Source organism: Danio rerio, chromosome 4 (genome assembly GCF_052040795.2).
Source record: "Danio rerio strain M-AB ecotype USA chromosome 4, GRCz13ab, whole genome shotgun sequence".
NCBI classification, from domain to species: Eukaryota; Metazoa; Chordata; class Actinopteri; order Cypriniformes; family Danionidae; genus Danio; species Danio rerio.
In genome coordinates, this window is record NC_141024.2 from 5,094,349 (window position 1) to 5,115,001 (window position 20,653).

Genomic DNA, 20,653 nt, shown 5'->3' on the forward strand with positions numbered 1-20,653 from the left:
AGCCATATTCCTCCTTCTCAAACAGGTTTAGACAGGCTGCAAACTCTTCCAGACATTCGTTTCATCACTGAACGCAGCACTGGTGTTAACTCAGGGCAACAGGTTTCCTCCACATTCAGCTTTTTTCTCCTCAGGCGATGTTCTGTGTTCTCCTCAGGAATGTTCTGAATTCAAGTTAAGCTCGATGTGCGGCTTTAATTTCTTTACTTACTGCTGATGTAGAGAACACAGAAAAAAATTTCATTCACTAAGATTTTAGCGTATAAGCGATATTGCAAGAGAAGCGTTACAATCTAGAACTGAGACTAAATGTGATGTGATTGCTTATAAAATGTGTTCATGCAAAGCTAAAGCAAATATTTCATTTTTGCATGAACATTTCAACTTAAGAAAAAAAAAACATTTGATTTATTTATATTAAACATATTGTTTGACGTTAAACAATAAGACAAGAATGAATTTAACACTTGTTAGATGGTTAGGAAAAATAAATAAAAAGTTAATCACTCATTTCTAATAACGGATTTCTTTTATCTTTGCTGCAATGACAGTACATCATTTTGACTTGATATTTTTCTATTGTATATTTTATTTTCATTGATATTTTAATGTTATTGCTAATAAAATTGACCTTTAAAAAAAAAAAGACTTTTTCCAGAAGTAAAAATATTATCAGAAATACCTTAAATATTTTTAATATCATTACTTGAGAAATATTTGAAAAAGGATAAATATTTCACAGGAGGGCAAACAGTTTCACCCTTAACCGAATGCTTATATATATATATATATATATCATTGGTTCCCAAAGTGGGGGTCGCGGGACAATGAGAGGGAGGTCACCTGGCGATTTCTAAAAATCTAATAAATTTGAATAAACTTTTAAAATTACCACTGTTAATCCAAAACTTACAGAAGATAAAAAATAGTAACATTAAAAATATGACATGCAAATAAAAAGCCATCAGCCTTTAGATTATAATTTTTTTCACTGTTCGATTGCAACCTCTGGGGTTTTTATGTTACATTAATGACAGCGTCAGTTTAAGCAGATTGATTTTACAGCACCAGCCTAAACTTCCTGAAACCTTTTTGGCACTCACGTACATATAAAACAAATACAGGCCACGAGGAAACATGGAGGATGATCTCAGTGTGGCGGTCTCCAAAACTAAACCAAGAAAAGACTTGTAAAGTAACTTAAACATTGTGTCCACCAGTCTCATTAGTTGAGGTTAATATTAAATAATAATCAAAATAAAAAAGATTATTTGTTTGGACTGACTGCTGCATATGTTTGTGTTATGAATGTGATTGTGTTTATGTAGGCCTATTGGTGTGTGTGAGCAGTTGCGTGCAAATAATGGTGGTCACGAGTCACTGGCTTTGTTATTTTTGGAGTCGTGGGCTGAAAAGTTTGGGAATCCAAATATTATTATATAGTTGTTATATTATTAAAAATACTATTTCATGTTAAATTTAAATTTGTTTAACTATTTTTATAATTTTACATTATTCTCAAATTAACTTTTTTGTCAGTTCCATGAGAATTTTTAAACATTGTCGTCTTTAATTTATGTTTTTTTGATTTTAATACATAGTTCAGTACTAATCAATAGAATCCATATGATGTGGATTTTTACATGTAATTAATTATTTCAGAAATTTAGCAAATTTGCCACACTATCCGTAAGAAAACTGCTCAGTTAAATTGATTACTATGACAACTACAAACAGCAGCTACAAAAGTTTGTACAAAAAAAAAAAAAAAAACACAGACACCAACAAAGACATCAGAAAATGAGTTAAACAGACACAAACTGAGCAAACTCGGAAGGAAAGAGGTGGAGTCTGGGAAGGAAAAGCCACATATGGGATCAATTACAGACTGACTCAGATCCAAGTCAAAAAACAGACAAGCGAAAACAGCTAAACAAAGCAGCAAGGGAAAACCGAGAGAAACAATTATAACGCGGGCACAAGAGAAAGCATGTCAAAGCCGCTCAGGAATGCCTTGTCCTGTATTTTCCACTAGTGTTACTCAACAGCGGATCGGTCTGGAGTGCCGAAAATGGTGAGAAAACGTCTGGATGTCCAAAAAGAAACGCAGGTGTTCCAACAGTACATTAAGCATCTGTTCATGTAAGCAGTTCTCCAAAAAGACCTTGTTTGAACTTATTTGGCAAAGATCTGCCTTACTGGAATGTCTTCATCGGCCAAATAAACCATAGTAGAAAAACGGCAAGCATTTCTAAAGCCACTTAAAGGGATAGTGCACTTAAAAAAGAATCATTTATTACTGTTGGAGTTTCTTTCGTCTGTTGATCACAGAAGAAGATATTTAGAAAAACGCTAGATGCTGGCGCTCATTGACTTCCATAGCTATTTTAGTTAATTACTATGGAAATCATTGTGTTCCAGTAACAAGCATTCTCCACACTATCTTCTTTATTATGTTTAACAGAATAAAGAAACGCGAACAGGTTTAAAACCGCATGAGGGGGAATAAACGATGAGGAAATGTTTTATTTAGGGATGAACTGTGCCTTTAAGGTGCAATTTTCCTTGTAGCATGAACAAGTGAATGAATCTGAAGTTCAGGATGAGGGATGTACAATATATCATAGGGCTGCTCGATTTTGGGGAAAATCATAATCACGATTATTTTTGTCATAATTGTTATCACGAATATCAGTTGATGTCAAAATTATTAGTGCTCCTCAGATTTTTTTAAATATATATATATATATATATATATATATATATATATATATATATATATATATATATATATATAAAAATATTTCCCAAATGATGTTTAACAGAGCAAGGAATTTTAACAGTATTCACTATGTATTCTTCTGGAGAAAAGCTTATTTGTTTTTTTTTAGTTTGTCTGTTTTTTTGGCTAGTATTAAAGCAGGTTTAAATGTTGAAACCCATTTTAAGGTCAATAGTATTAGCTCCCTTAAGCAATATATATTTTTGATTGTCTGCAGAAGAATCTAGTGTTATACAATGACTTGCCTAATTACACTAATTAAGTCTTTGAATGGCACTTTGAATCTGAATGCTTGTATTTTGAAAATAGTTTAATAAAAGGGTAAAGGGAAAAGAGTTGCTAATATTCAGGAGGGCTAATAATTCTGACTTCAACTGCATATATACAGTTGTTTTCCACCCTGCAAAGGAAAGAGAAATAAATACAATAGAATAAAAATATGAAACAAACTGTGCATGCGGTCTTTCTCGCTGCTAAGTTAATAATCGTTTATCTCGATTAATGATTTTTTCATAATTTTCGAAATCGGATTTTCGATTAATTGCACAGCCCTAAAATATCGCAAAACTATTATCGTGCTAAAAGTATATGCAATATACTGTAGATATCGCAGGCGTGTGATAAATTACGTTTATTACATGCATTGGTTGTTGATCTAAAATCGACCAATCAGGTAGCGTCTTACTATCTTTATCCAGCATTCTTCACAATATCTTCTTTTGTGTTTAACAGAATAAAGAAACACAAACAGGTTTAAAACCACATGAGGGAGAACAAATGATGAGGAACTGTTTTATTTTGGGGTGAACTGTCCTTTTAAGGTGAAATTCTCCTTGCAGCAAATAAATCTGCAGTTCACTACAATATATCGTAAAATTATCGTTACTGCGATTATAGTATACTGTACCGATTATATACATGTTTGATAAATGACATTTATTTTATGCATTGGATCTGAATTTGATCAGATGGGGACTAACTATCTGTATCCACCTCCCAAGTAGTTGCTGTTCTGCTATCGGCTGGAGCAGCCCAAAGATGAACCCAATGCTGAAAGTAATGGCTTGAGTCGAGACGAGAATGGAAAATGGCAACAGCCAATCAGAGCCAGTATATCTGCTAAGGTTTTTACTCATTCATAATGTTTAAAAGACTTATGCTGCGTCCAAAACTGCACACTTCCATACTATATAGTACGCTAAAATCAGTATGCGGGCCGAGTAGTATGTTCGAATTCATACAATCCGAACATCAGTATGCGAAGTACCCGGATGACTTACTACTTCTGGCGAGATTCAGAAGAGTGCATCCTATGCACGCTGTGCTATCCCATGATGTCCCACGAGTGAATTTATGAATGGGAGTGATACGATGCAACTGACGCATGTAGGTCACATGACCATGACAAAATGGCGGATGTAGCACGACAGCATTCCATTCATACTTCTCCCATTCATCTTGTATAGAACGTACTTTTCTAACGGAAGAGCAGTAGGTTTAAATTAAAATGCAGTACCTACTGAGTAGTAGGCGATTTCGGATGCAGCCTAAATGTTTGCATCTCGAGAGAGTCTGAATTAGATCTGAAAAATACCAGTTTATTTCAACATGGTTGAATAAATAAATTATTTTAAAACGTAGCTAATAAACTTAGCATTTTTAAATGTCATATCATATAAAAATAGCATTATCACAATACTCTGATAAGCTCTGTCCACTTTTAATGTAAATTTTATTGACATTTTAGTACCTTCAAGTAATATAATGCATAAAAAATAATATATAGAGAAATAAACCTGTGAAATATTGCACTGGCAGTTTATTACAAGGGTTTCGAGGCGTAAAACACAACACCAACCCAGACGATATATCATTTTAAACTATTAAAAATGTTCATTAACGTCACTTTTTGAGCTTCTCAAGGTTAATAGTTGCTGGAAGGAAGAACAATGGCCCATAATGCAATGTAAAAGCATAAAAAAAGAGGGATGAAATAAAAACATGAATCACAAAATACAGAAATCTGCTTATTTACATATATTTTTTTTGTGATGTAACAGTTTCTTGATGTAATCACACCAGTCATTTCCGATTCTCTGCAGCAACCCATTTGAATTGACAGATGTAGTTATGGCCGATGTATTATTATGCCGTTCCCGCATCAGTCACGGGTGATGTGCAATTACATCTGACTCCGCGAGTGTGTGAGGAGATGATTATGATGATTGCTGGAAATTGCTGGGTGTCGACTGGCCTCTAAAGGGGAATATAAGAGAGCGTTCGCTCAGAAGAGGACAGACGGGAGGGTTTCTAGGGTTCAAGGATTGAAATAATCTCTTCTAATTGCCTGGTCTGGGATCAGATCCTTTAAAGTACGGAAAATGGAATTGGAGTGTAGTGTATTGAAATTGCACAGGGGCGACACGCCACACAGCAAGAAGGTCGCTGGTTCGAGTCCTGGCTGGGTCATTTGGCATTTCTGTGTGGAGTTTGCATGTTCTCCTCGTGTTGGCGTGGGTTTCCTCCGGGTGCTCCAGTTTCCCCCACAGTCCAAACACATGTGGTACAGGTGAATTGAATAAAGTAAATTGGTCGTAGTGTATGTGTGTGAATGAGTGTGTATGGATGTTTCCCAGTACTGGGTTGCAGCTGGAAGAGAATCCGCTATGTCAAACATATGCTGGAATAGTTGGCGGTTCATTTCACTGTGGTGATCCCTGATGAATAAAGAGACTAAGCTGAAGGAAAATGAACCAATAAATTGATGAAATTGCACAGCATGTGCTTTTATTAAATGACATCCAAATATCTTTGTGGCAATGAAAAATATGCATATATTATAGGTTCAAGATTAGAATTATTGCTTGTAATTTTGCATAATTACTTGCTATTATTACTATAGTAGGTACATGTAACACAAAAAGGAAGAATAAGCTAATATGACCCTAAAATAAGTACTTAAAATGCATCAATTATGGCTGATATGAATTCTGAGGTTCTTTGTGAGCTTCCATAAGTATTATCAGGCTATTTAATAATACGTACAGTAAATAAATAAATAAATAAATTATCGAAATTATAAAAGTTACTACATTATTGATTATATTATATTCTAATTATTATTTTGCAACATTTTTACATTATTTTTAAATTGTAAAATCATTTTAAAATAATTTTTTGTTATTTTATTATAAATTGTATTATTTTAACTTTAATTTAATTATTTTTTTTCAAATATTACATTATTTTTAAAGTAAATTACTGTCATTTAATGACCAAAAATATTATATTGAAATACATTGAAATACATACATACATACATACATACATACAGCTTCCAGTGTACATAAAGTGACAAGTGACAACACAAAATAAAAATGAGAAAATATGACAAACATTAAACAGAGATGCAATTAGACAAAGGAGCTCTGGATGATGAATTAAATGTACAGATTTGTTATAAATATACAAGTTATAAGGTGCTGTGTACAAATGCGTATCAGACAGGATTGCACATGTTTATTGCACAGTAGGGGAATATTTAACTACTCATAATATATTATTTATTTATTTATTTTTCATTATTATTATTTTATATTACACTTACTACAATTTTATTTGTGACATACATAAAATTAAGCATTTAAAATCAAGATTTAAACAAAAACAAAAACTACAGTTTAATATTTGGTTAAAAAAAATAATAATAAAACTTAACATATGAATTTATGGTGCTCCACACTCCATCAATATGAGTCCTGCATCCATCTATATGGATTCTGGGAGTGAAGGCTTCTTTGTCTACATGTGTGTTTCAGACATGTGGTTTCCGTCAGGGGGGTGTCAGTGTACTGAAATTGGACTCTTTCTGAATTTTTGTTCAGCTGGAGAATCTGAGCAGTTATTGGAGCAGCAGCTCAACTGATGACAGAGAGGCTGACCATTTTTTTCCTCAAGGGGGCTGTGAATGTGTGTGGAGGAAGAGGAAGATGACGCAATCCTTTAAACAGCAAAACAGATGTGAGGAACGAAACTAATGCAGGCCAAAGATCAGCACTCACGAAGCTGGACCTTGTCCTTTATACACTGTTGGACCTGACTCACTGATATTAAACACTATTTACATTGGACTGGAACACTGTAGAGCTATCAGAGAGCTGAGGAAATCCAGCATGTCGTTTCTCTGTTTTTGGCTGCTGTTGTACTAGGAGAGTGTGATATTTATGGTATTATAGTAATTGTTGTTTTAACGATGTGCAAGCTGATATTATTATATGTCAGTCACTATTAGAATGCAGTTAGAAGTTATGAAGTTTAAAAAAATTACTGTATAGGTTTATTTTCTTTTACATTTATAAGCTATGATATAGTTAAGCCTTTAACTGGACTTAACTATACTGTAGCTTACAAATATATATATAAAAAAAATTATAAACCTATACAGCGAGACTACATCACAAGTGTGGCTGCAAATGTTAGATATTAATATTTACTTTATATTTTTGCATTTATTCGCAGGTTAAAAACAAAACAAAAGCAAAGCAAAAAATAATAAATAAATAAACAAGACCAGCACAAAAATGCACTCGTAAAAGTAATAATCAATCAATAAAATAAATAAATCAATAAAGTTAAATAATTTATTACTTAATAAATTATAAAATATAAAATATATTTTAAAACAGTAAAAAATAAGACCAGCACAAAAACACATCCAGATAAGAAATGAACAATCATTTAAAAATATAAATAAAAGTAAATAATTAAAATAAATGAATTAATTAATTAATTAATTTAAAAAACAGGACCAGCGCAAAAATACATTCGCAAAAGAAATAATCAATAATTTTAAATAAATAAGAAAAATAAATAAATACATAAATAATACCTGTATAAATAATTAAGTAAATAAATAAAGAAAGTAAATAAATAAATAAATAAATAAGCAAATATATAAATATATACTTAAATTAGTAAATAAATAAATAAATAAATAAAGCACAAAAAATTACAGAAATAATTAGATTTTTTCACACCCAGAAAAAAATTAATTATCAATTTTAAAAAATATATACAGTTGAAGTCAGAATTATTAGCCCCCCTGAATTATTAGCCCCCACTGTTTATTTTTTCCCCAATTTCTGTTTAACGGAGAGCTGATTTTTTCAACACATTTCTAAACATAATAGTTTTAATAAGTCATCTCTAATAACTGATTTATTCTATCTTTGTCATGATGACTGTGAATAATATTTTACTAGATATTTTTCAATACACTTCTATACTGCTTAAAGTGACATTTAAAGGCTTAACTAGGTTAATTAGGTTAACTAGGCAGGTTAGGGTCATCAGGCGAGTTATTGTATAACAGTGGTTTGTTCTGTAGATTATCGAGAAAAAATATAGCTTAAAGGGGCTAATAATTTTGTCCCTAAAATTGTGTTTAAAAAATTTAAAGCTGCTTTTATTTTAGCCGAAATAAAACAAATAAGACTTTCTTCAGAAGAAAAATATTATTAGACATACTGTGAAAATTTACTTACTTTGTTAAACATCATATGGGAAATATTTAAAAAAGAAGAAAAAAAATTGAAGGGGGCTAATAATTCTGACTTCAACTGTATATATTTTTTTTTTGGTTGATATCACACAAGCCTCACAACATATTGAATAAATCATGAAATGAAAAAAACAGAAATCTTGTAAAACTGTTGCAAAAAGGACTGCAAATAACTGCATTTTACAAATAATAAATAACAAAGCTGAGATCACAGAAAGAAATGTCTGATTATTTGGTAGTGATTCGTTTAAGAACAAGAGCCAACACAGAGTGACCTTAACATGGTGGCCTTGTTTGAGTAAAATACAAGGGTCTCTTTGACCCAAATACAGAGTCGACCTGTCTTACAGGCCGTTTGTTTAGAGAGTAATGACAAACTGGCAAACTGTTGTGCCTCAAAACAGCTAAACGCTACTAAGCAGGGTAAAGTTGCATGATAAAGTTAGACTGAAGAGAAGCTGATGTTCCCGTCTTTATCATATAATGCATAATCAGATCATAAATAATCATCACGCTGGAGTCAACTTCAAATTCCATGAATTGTTTTGAGAGATTTGGAGGGAGCAAAGAGCACATGCAGACTAATCTGAATAAAGGAAATAAAATTGATTGCAAAACATCTACGTTACTTTAAGCAGTTGAGTGGCCAATAAAGAAGAAGAAAAAATGGTTAACCCAAAAAACAAAGAGTCCTCATTTCAAGATTTCTGTCTACTGCCTGTTTTATGCTACTAATTGCTGGATATAATGAAAAAAACACCCTTTTTAAATGAGCGATTCACTGAACCACTAATTTAGAGAATTCATTCTTCATTCAAAACAGTTGATTCATTTAGAAACAAAGCAAGTATCTCTAATTATGAATGGATTATTGAATAAATGATTAATTAAAGTAGCATTACTCTAAGGTGCGGAAATATTCTGCTCTGGCTTCTTTTTAAAGATTATTTTCGTTGTTGAAATATGTCATGCTATTGCATAAAACTACGTCAACAATAAAAATGACCTTTGTTTGACATTGCTTCAATATAGTTTATCAGTATATTTAGTAAAAACATCCATTTACACTACTTTTCTAACTATGAATGAGCAGCTTCATTGAGCTAAAAGTTTATATGCTAATAATTTTTTAATGGCGTGAATTACAAATTAAAATAAAGTGTGACCTTTTTTTCTTATAAATATTAAAAGAAGGGGGTATTTTTCTGTTTCACAAAGTTCCTTCAAGGATTGATAACTCAGTATTGTTTTGCACTCTCAAGATGTGTTTCTATTTATCTTGCATAACTCAGCAACAAACATAGACATATACACTAGATATCACATAGGGACCCTGAGCATGCGTCAATAGCGCTGCCACATTGGTACAGTGCTCCCAGGACAAATGTCATTGAACCGCACTAGTCAAGACAGTGTTCCTACGTGAAGATGCTGGACTTTAGCGCTGTCTATTGGTGTAGTAACGAGCCATCAAAGAAAACAAAGCACAGAGGCAGAACATTTAATAGGAAAGGTTTAGTTTATGTTTTTGTATGTTATGAACTTTTGTGCTAAACAGGTACAATATTGATGATAATACAGTCACTTACTGCATTCACCAAAGCAAAGCTTTGATGCTTTGGGACTCACACTAAATAGTCGGATAATGCTAGTTTTGTTGAATAAAATCAGCAAACAACACAAATAAATTATGACAACGAGATGCTGCGCTGCCAGAAACTTGTATTACTGTTGGCTAGTGAACGAGTCGTTCATAACGAAGATTCATTCACAAACGAATCGCTCCCTCAGTCAGTATGAGAAGTGAAAGCAGGAGAGGAGGTGTGTTTCAGGACACGGATTAGATCCAATTTAACAGGGAGGGTGGATAGTACATTTCCATACACACAAACTCAAGCTTTTTGTCAGGAATGCCTGTGCGATCACTGATCCATCAATGTAGAAAAGTGACGTAAAATTATAATTTTGTAGTTAAAAAAAAAAAAATTCATACTGACCTCTGGGAAAACTCCTGGATATATGTATATATGTGTAATTCTCTGGCTTTGGATGGCCACAGTCCTCCACTGCAGTTTGGTTCCGCATTCATATCAAAGGAGCGCTACCCTGTACTAAAATGGTGGCTCTATTGACGCATTCCTTCCAATAGACAACAACAGGGTCAACACATCTAATGTATATATCTATGAGCAACAACAACAACTCACATTGTTGAAACAATTACAATAGTACATCCTTTGAAGTCAATAAACGTGCCATTTTTAGCGCAAATCCTACAACTTAAAAAATGCAGGGTTCCACACAAATCATTCACGTGATCCCAACACAAATCCAATAAGTTACCATAACACATTTAAGTAGATTGAACATAAAACAATTAACCCCCCCCCCCCCAAAAAAAAATCAAGAATTGTGTTGTTTCAGCTCATTTCAAGTAAGTAGTCTGAACAAGCATGAAAATTCATTTGAGAGTGCACCGCATATTTCTAGTATGAGGAAAGCTGTGTATCCTTATGATGAAGGTCACACTGCAAAATCTCACAGATGCCAAGACAAATCCCAGCAGAAGTCCTTCACTTTTTCCATGAGTCACTCCACCCTCTGTGAGAGTCTTGCGAATTTGCTTGGCTCTTAAGCAAGTTTTTGGTGTGCAACAGTTGTGGACGAGCACCACATGTGTCTCATCTTCAGTTTATAAGAGCGGAAGAGGTTTTAAAAAGTGATTGTGCAATAAATTCACAACAAGACCGAACACATCCTGCAGGCTGAGGGTCGCCCTGTCTTCCATCCCCCAGCAAACAGTGATCTACAGCGGGTATGAGTGGCTTCTGTATCTCCAGGGGTTCAGGAAATGGCTTTACTGCCATCTGGACAACAGTGACCTTAAAGGCCGCTGGATGTAAACACGCAGAGCAAATACGGTCTCGTTTACACCTGGTATAAAGCCGTACTATCGTCAATAGAAATACAGGAATTTGAAAACTTTTGACCACTTCCAGAAATCATTGAAAATGCATTCAAATCTAATTGCTTCCACAGCATGGTTTAATCCTATTAAACAGCTACAAAACGCCTCTTAACATGTGATTGTTATGGGACATTTAGGGAGCAGGTGCATTAAAAGAAGGTGTTTGTACCAAATCATTTGCTTGCTTTATTGTTGTTGGTTTAATAGTACTTTGCATTGCAAGTGATCACAAGAGATGGATTCAAATTATGGCTGCACAATATATCAAAACATATCAATATTAATATTTCGATATCAATACACTACCTGACAAAAGTCTTGTCGTGGATCCCAGTTATAAGTGCAACAAATAGCTTGACTTCTAGTTGATCATTTGGAAAAGTGTCAGATGGTGGATTGTTCAAATGTTACAAAATGATAAAAGAGAGAAAATGCATCTAAGCTGTGCTCTCGAATTCCCTTTGTTTTACCAGTAGCTTTGTTCTCACAGAAAAAAAGAAAGTTTCTCATGCAACGTTATACTCCCAAAGCTAATAACCTTTCCATTACAACTTCTCCACTACCAAAAATACACCGTTTGAATCAAAGATTATCCGACTCTAAAGGGCACTGGCCAGAAAAAGAGCACAAGATGGTGATGAAGAAAACGAGACGTGGTCATAATGAATGAATATGTGTGTGCGGGAGCTCCTCGAAGGCTCAAGCTCAGGTTGCAGCTCATACAAGCCGTCCATTCAGAGCAAAAGAGCAAGAATGTGCGTCGCCGAGAGATGCAGCCTGCAAAAGCGCAAGACGATGGCCCGTTTAAAAGCCCTGCCCTGTCAGAGAACAGTCCGAGTCTGTGTCCCACAGACCCGTCCCACAGAGAGACGATGGCCTGCTCACACCCAACATACAGACGCTTTCTCAGTACCGATGCCTGCCAATACACCCGTCCTGCAAGACCACGAAAGCTGGAGTCACGACTGGCATGAAGATGTAAAGAACACCGCGATGTGACAAATGTTCTCAAAATGTCAGAGATCAGTCTGTCCTGAGATATTCTCCACTGACCACACACATTATAAAGGCGTTGATAAAACTAGCTGTACCATTACACAGTCTGTATAACGTCTAAAATTACCATGCTTTCCCATGCAAAACTTGTCCTACTGGGTAGGGGTGCCAACTTATAAATTTAAAAGTAATATATATTTATAAATTCAGTGCTGCATAGCATATCATAGTAGTAGAGTAACTAGTCTAATCCTTTGGTAAAGCTAAAGACAACAATAAATCAAACAGAGCTAAACCAGCTTAAAATGCATTCGAATGTTTTTCACTTTGCCCTCCATCAACTATACTAGATTTGTAAGCTCACTATACAGTGTTTACCAACATTCATTCATATTGTTACGACTGAAGTTTATTTATTTTTTTTATTATTGCGGTTTGTACTCCTTTTTCTTTTGTCCCGCCTCCTTGCTGTTTTTCTGCTGTCTTATAGGCTCCCACGCCGGTGTGATTCCCTGCTCTGATTGGCTGCTGGTCTACGAGGCCTGTATAAAAGAGAGCTTCCGGCAGGAATCGGAGAGCTCATTTCTGCTGTGTTCGGTGTTTGGAGTGGAGCTCCAATATAATATATATACATTAACATGTAATTGATTGAGCTTCTAATGCTTTTTTTGTGGTGTTTATATAAGCTGGCTTCACCGATAAGCTTTCAAGGGGGCCTATTATGCCCTTTTTAAGATGTAAAATAAGTCTCTGATGTCCCTAGAGTGTGTATAAAAAGTTTAAGCTCAAAATACCACACAAATAATGTTTTGTAACTCTTTGAATCTGCCCCTTTTAGGCTTTGATCCTAACTTTTGCGTTTTGGTGACTGTTGCTTTAAATTCAAATGAGATTGTGCTCTTTTCAAAAGAGGGTGGAGCTACAGATGACTGTCAGCATAGTGGCAGATTCAAAAACAAGACTGACGTTATATGCTAATGAGGGAGTGATCATGACTAATGGGCGGAGCTTTTCATCTCTGATGACACGTACAAAGTAAGAATGTCAATCAAAGTGTTTCTGCAGACTGTTTTAATCAAGTGAGATTATAAAAAATAAATATAATACATTTTTACTAATAGAAGCTTTCAGTGCTTGAAACACCTTATAAAGTGGTTTTTGTATAGTCGATCCCTTTTAAGATATAACATAGTGAATTAATTAATTTGATCAAAAAATGTAGAGTACATAAAAGAGAGTTCACTTACGTGCCATGCAGTCTTACATCTTTAAACTGTGCGTCATAAGAAATCAATACATGATGGTGCTTATAATTAAGTGTACTGAAGGCAAAAAATAATAAGGGCCTAAATTGTCAAACTAAACACATGATGTCGATGCATCAACAAGCACAACAGCCAATGGCATTTCAGGATTTGTGAGTATATGCACACACTCAAAATAGGATTTTTAATGATTGTTCAAAATGCTTATTTAGGAATCAACTAAATCAACACAATTATTACGTTTTTTGGGGGGGGACAACTTAATTGTTTTATGTTTAATCCATATAAAAGTACTTAATAAAATAAACATAATCAATTTGTTTTGGCACAACATGAAGGAATTGTGTGGAACTTAGCATTTTTTTCACTGTATGTGACAAGTTGGCACATTGGGATATATTAATGTGTAAAAAACACTGGATATTTGTTCGTGAAGGATTCATGTAATGGTTTGATTGCAGATTATATATATATATATATATATATATATATATATATATATATATATATATATATATATATATATATATATATATATATCCATAATAGACTTCCATTGTTTATGCAAAGTAAAGAAACATATGAAAATCTCAGTACTATAGTCAACTACAACTTCATAACCTGTGACATCGAGACAATCTGGGTTAACCACAGAAGATTAAACCAGCTCAAAAAAAAAAAAGAAAAAAAGCTACATGAACCAATTTTCTCTTAAGTTAATTCCTAATTCATCTTAATGTAATGTAATGTGTATTTATACAGCGCATTTATCACGTATGCACCCAAAGTGCTTCACAATCACAAGGGGGTTCAATTCACTCCACCACCAGTGTGCAGAATCCACTTGGATGATGCAATGGCAGTCACTGGACAACAGCGCCAGTGTGCTCACCCCACACCATCTATAGGGAGAGTGGAGAGACAGTGATAGAGCCAGTTTGGTGGATGGGGATGATTGGTAGGCTATGGGTAAGGGCTGGTGGAGGAAATTTGGCCAGGACACCGGGGTTACACCCTTACTCTTTTATGAAAAGTGCCATAGGCTTTTTAATGACCACAGAGAGCCAGGATCTTGGTTTAAAGTCTCATCCGAAAGACGTTAACATCTTATCCGAAAGTTTTGTATTATGTGCAAAACAAACCCAATCTTTCAGAAAAGTTTGTGTGTGTGTGTGTGTGTGTGTCCTTTTAAGATGCAGTTACTAATGTATCATGAAAATCTGTTTGCTATGTGCTTGTCAAATGTTCAGAGTTTGGGTAGTTTCTTAATGGCTTGATTCAAATCGCCTTACTCTATAGAAATAATAGTTATCCTTGACTTTGCAAGCACAACTAAATAATTAAAACAAATAGATGGAAATGCACGTTTACATGGTGCCACACTGATCATGATGAGCATTATGATCACAGAGGAGCAGTAAAATGTAAATATACACCAATGCCTGTGTAAATCAAAAGTAAAGCATACATTTCGGTCGACACATTGACCACTGAAGTCTCTCAGTCTGTTCCAGACAGTCCCACAAGACTACAAAAATACCCAGAAAGCAACACAAACACAGATGTGAGGCTTGTGTTTACAATCAGACATGGTATTCACAGTTGAGACTGATGACTTATTTTCTTAAGATATGATCGTCAGTCCAGTGTTTAACATCACTGATTGTGTGAGTACACGTCTTTTTATATCACAGCAACAATATCTCAATGGTATTCATGACCAAACAATAAGCACTTATTCTAAATTAAAGGTGCATAATTTAATTAGGCATTAAAAAAATGTAAGATTTTTTTATTTATGAGTTTGATTACACACTAATTTTAAAACACATCAATTCTGATTTACAGGCCTATAGTTCATCCAAACCTGAAAAAATAAAATCTGAATATTTCACTTCTAACAAACCTATTTGACTTCCTTTCTTCGATTAAACAAAAAAAGAAAATATTTAGAAAAATGTTGGATAACTGTATGCATCGGTTTCCATATTATTTGCTTTTTGCTACTATGGATGTCAATGGTTACCAGTTTCTAACATTCTGGGTCCAAGAGAACATTTAGCAACCATCACTAACAAAACTTCACGTTTAACACCCATTTAACAAGTTATTTCTTGCTTGGACTTGTGTGGGACACATCCCACTCTTTATTATTAATTCATACTGCTTATTCATCATGTCTAAATAACGCAACTGTCATATGGTGAGACTGGTTCAACCAAAACAGTTGACGTTGCATTGATGCGGTTGTACACTATAAACTGATGTTTTGCCCTGTCGCCCTGATTGAGCTTCTGTTTACAAATCTAGAGTATAGATGACGAGATATCATCCCATATTGGTGTCTATATTAAATTTTATTTATAAAAGTGATATAAAATCATCAAATTGTACTGTAATTAAAAGCTTCTTCCTGATAAATAATTGTAAATCTAGATATTAAAACAAGATCAACTAATTTGGATTTTGGAGCTGTAAGATGAGTTTTGTAATGTGTGTAAAATCGGGCATATTTATTTTAATGGGTCATTTTGCGTGAAAGTCGTTAAACAATTAAACTACGTTGTATATTCACATTCAAATTTCTATGATTGTTCTTTCTACGAATGCCTGCTTCCTTAAGCAATGTCATTGAGCAGATAGTGTTATCAGTTATAAAGACATCAAATCATTAGTTGGGACAAATGAGATCATCAGAGATGGCAAAAGTACACACATCTTTAGTAGAACAGATACATGTGTTTAAAAATGGACTGACTACATGTTTGCACTCAGTTAATGTAAAGAAGTATGTCCTCAAATAAATACTTAAGTTAAAAGTATTCATACTACCACAACTACTGGTAACTACGCTGTAAAAAAATGCTGGGTTCCATACAATTTCTTCATGTTGTCCCAAAACAAACTGATTAAGTTAATATGATTGTTTTTACAAATTCAAGTGGATTAAACATAAAACAATTAAGTTTATAAGAACTCATATTTTGATGTTTCTAATTTTCAGCATAATAGCAGTCAATAAACATCGCTCTGCAATATTGGCCAGCAACATTTCTCTCCTTATAGGTTCATGGATTGAAAAAGCTCCACACTGTGCACATTGCAAAGTGCAAAAAAGGAATTTATTAAATCGAAAAGGTATTCAAATTGCACAACCACAAGAAATAATATAGATCGTTCTACCAAACACTTTATAATGAAAGAAATGAGCTTGCTTTAAAAACAGAGTAAAAAATACACTAAAAATATTCGTAAATTAACAGTTTTCCGTATTTTGTGATTCATGTTTTTATTTTTCAGTTTTTTTATGCTTTTGAATTGCATTATGGGACCTTGATCTTTCTTCCAACACCTTTCAACCTTGAAAAGTTAAAAAAGTGACTTTTATGAACATTTTTAATAGTTTGAAGTGATAAATTGTACAATATATTGTTTCAGCATAGATACTGCAATGCAGGCCCGGATTGGCTAATCGGGAGGACCGGGAGAATTCCCGGTGGGCCAGTCCGTTTTTTGGCCGCGAGGGTCGGTGTCCCTAGCTCAAGAATCTGTTGCTCTCAGCGGTCATACTTTTTAAATTAATTTTTTTTTTTACTTGACCACAGTCTTCTTATACATTATTTTACCGCAGCTCTGCTCTTTTTATCTATTTTCTCGCAGCCTGGTGATCAGGATGCAGCCTGTAGGTGAATGATGATATTATTCAGACGAGCCTCTTCTTGCTGCACAGTTGTTGTGGTCCAGTGGTTAGCACGTTAGGTTACGACGCTGCGGAACCGGGTTTGATCCTCGTCTAAATAGTTTTTTATTTTTTCATTGTTAAGACATATTACTGTTATGGTTGTTGAAAATTTGAAGTTCTAAAGCAGCTGTTTTCTCAAAAAAGACGTGATAATTAGAAACTGAATTGGAAATGTCCTTATTTTAATATAGTCAGTCGTGAACTGAGGTGGGCCGGTCTGAGGCTTGAAACTCCAGGGCTGAAAAGGAGTCCCACTCCGGCCCTGCTGCAATGTGATCATTCACAATAGTCACATCGCAGGATATGCAATGTTGACTGTGTATTATAACTTATCATTTGCGTGTGTTTTTGAGGACTGTATAATGATTTTAAACGTTTTCAAGAGCAGAGAGCAGCGATAAAGGTCCCATAACGCAATTCACATCGGTAAATAAATGCAAAAACTTGTGAATCACAAAATATGGAAATGGTTCATCAACAGATACCTTTTACAGCGTATAGATGTTTGTAATGAGGAAAAAGTAAAATGTGGTCAGAGAAATAAATAGTGAAATTGTACTACTTCCCATCTCTGTGTGTTAAAACAAATATGCAAATAAAACTGGAGATTATGACTGTCATTATTAGCAAGGAAACAGGTTTGTCCCAAGAAAGTACATCTGGCTGCCACAAGGCCTCAGTCTGCGAGAGATAATGTGCTTTCCAGGCTAATCACGCTGCCGTGATTATCAGCAGTAAGAAATGCTGAGCCCGACAACTGAACTGCTCCCCTCAGCAGCTCCTTAACCCCTGTCCTATAACAGGGGAATGAGCCTTGGGTTATTTTTGCCTTTTTAAATCACCTGAAATATGACGAGCGACACTTTAGGTGGTAGAGTCAGTAGCAAAAAGCCTGTTATACAAGACGGTGCAAACACACACCCTTCATTCAATCCCGTCCCAGAAGAAATCTGACATTGAAGATTAGATCACAATTACCAGTTGGAGAAAGCCACTGGGCCCTTTTAAAGCATTAAATAGGTGTGTTTTCATTCCTCAAACAATACATTTAGCCCTGTCATGATGTCGGTTTTTTGTTGTATGTTATAGTGCACCATTATATAGTGCCAGAATGACAATATAATATCATCCCAATGCCTCACTCATCCAAAGAACACATCATATTTTAATCTTAGGAATATTTCATTTAATTAGAGTCATTTTAACAGGTTAATAATAAGGCATTGGAATCAGAATGTGAAAACACAAATCCTAAATAAATAATTACCCGTTAGAGCAACTGGGCCCCTTAAAAGCATTAAATAGGTGTGTTTTCATTCCTCAAACAGTACATTTAGCCTTGTCATGATGTCGGTCTTTTATTGTATGTTATAGTGCACCAAAATATATTGCAGTAGTGATTTTATTGTCATTTTAAGCCACTTTTAAGTCATTATATAATGCCGAAATGACAATATAATATCCTCCCAATGCCTCACTCATCCAAAGAACACATCATATTTTAATCTTAGGAATATTTCATTTAATTATAGAGTCATTTTAACAGGTTAATAATAAGGCATTGGAATCAGAATGTGAAAACACAAATCCTAAATAAATAATTACCCGTTAGAGCCACTGGGCCCCTTAAAAGCATTAAATAGGTGCGTTTTCATTCCTCAAACCATACATTTAGCCGTCATGATGTCGGTTTTTTGTTTTATGATATAGTGCACCAAAATATTTTGCAGTAAATGATTTTATTGTCATTTTAAGCCACTTTTAAGTCATTATATAATGCCAAAATGACAATATAATATCATCCCAATGCCAGTACACTCTTCCAAAGAACACATAATAATTCATTGTTAAGATTATTTCCTGTAAATATAGTCATTTTAACAGTTCAATAATCAGGCATTGGCATCAGAATGTGTAAACGCATATCCTAAATAAATAATAATAAATGTTGACAAGAGGTGCAGGGTAAAGAGTAACAGAGGCTGCCATATCTGCTACCAGATCTGTTTTCAGTTGTCACACGAGAATATATTAAGTCATTTATTGTAAATACTATAGTGTTTCTTTAACCATACTCACTCAGACATCTCCAATAGTGATAGAGATGTTGTGCAATCAGATTTTCTGGGGAGTCAAACAGTACTCAGAAAAAGAATTAAATAATCTCAGTATAACATAATAATAATGACACTATAATTATCATTAGGTAAATAATTATATAATGTACAATTAATCTATAGTTGTAAACTTCTAATTTATTGTGCCCAAATGGCTTAAATGTTCTTGAAATGCTTGCAGAGGCCTTAATAACAATAATAATTAATAATAAGCTTTAATCCTTAATGTTAAAATCTGAAATAACTCCACTATGTTGTTAACTGTTATGTCTGGTCAACTATAATCCCTGCGATGTGACCATTACGGACTCACGCATTGCGATAACGATGCTAAAACGATATATTTTACAGTACATAACAATAACCAACACATGCAACAAACCCACAAGATTCAGGCAGGACTACAGCTGAACTGAGAACAGTTTGCATTGTTGTGTGGAATTCCATGTCAACAAACCCTGTGGAGCGAGAGTGAAAGTGAGCAGAATTAGCCCATAAGGAGGTGGGGGAGCTCATATGTGTTTTGGGGGAGCTTAAAACAAAGAGCCGTTCTCTTCTAAAGGTGAAGGAGAATATGAACCAAACCTCAAGCTCCACAAAGCACATACAGTTCTAATGGAAGCGCATGTTACCGCCCTGATACTGTCGGTTTATGAATGCCAGACACACCAAAGCTGCTGCACCTCCAGCACTGGCTTTGATGCTGTCTGGAAAGGTGTTATGTGCGGTGTCTGCTTGTTTAATTAGGATCTGAGCTCAAAAACCACTCTGTAATTCTGCAACTGGCTTCCTTTCATTGTTTTGTGCATTTATAAGGATTGAAGTCTGCGTTAAACATTTTTGTGGAGTTGATATGTGCTGTGGAGTGACTTAATATTGCTTTTTTAACTACTGTGACTTTATAGTAGTCTGCAAAAATAAATAAATAAATAAATAAAAAAACGTTTGAAGCTGCTGAGTGTACATCTTTTTTGGTCGTATGTTCAAATTCAGATTTTTTTGGGGTTGGAAATATTTCAGTTCTTTGCTAAAGTTTCCCTGCTGAAGAATCCAGCTTAAACCAGCCTAGGCTGGTTGGTTGGTTTTAGAGGGGTTTTGGCCATTTCCAGGCTGGTTTCCAGCCATTTCCAGCCTGGTCTTAGCTGGTAAATGACCAGCCAAATCCAGCTAAAACCAGCATGACCAGCCTGGTTTAAGCTGGATATAGCTGGTTTTGGCTGGAC

At 34.5% G+C, this 20,653-nt stretch overlaps 1 protein-coding gene across 1 annotated transcript in view; it reads right to left on the bottom strand.

Annotated features, from left to right (window-relative positions):
- creb3l2 (cAMP responsive element binding protein 3-like 2) overlaps nucleotides 1–20,653 on the bottom strand; it is a 40,648-nt gene that overhangs the window by 17,178 nt on the left and 2,817 nt on the right.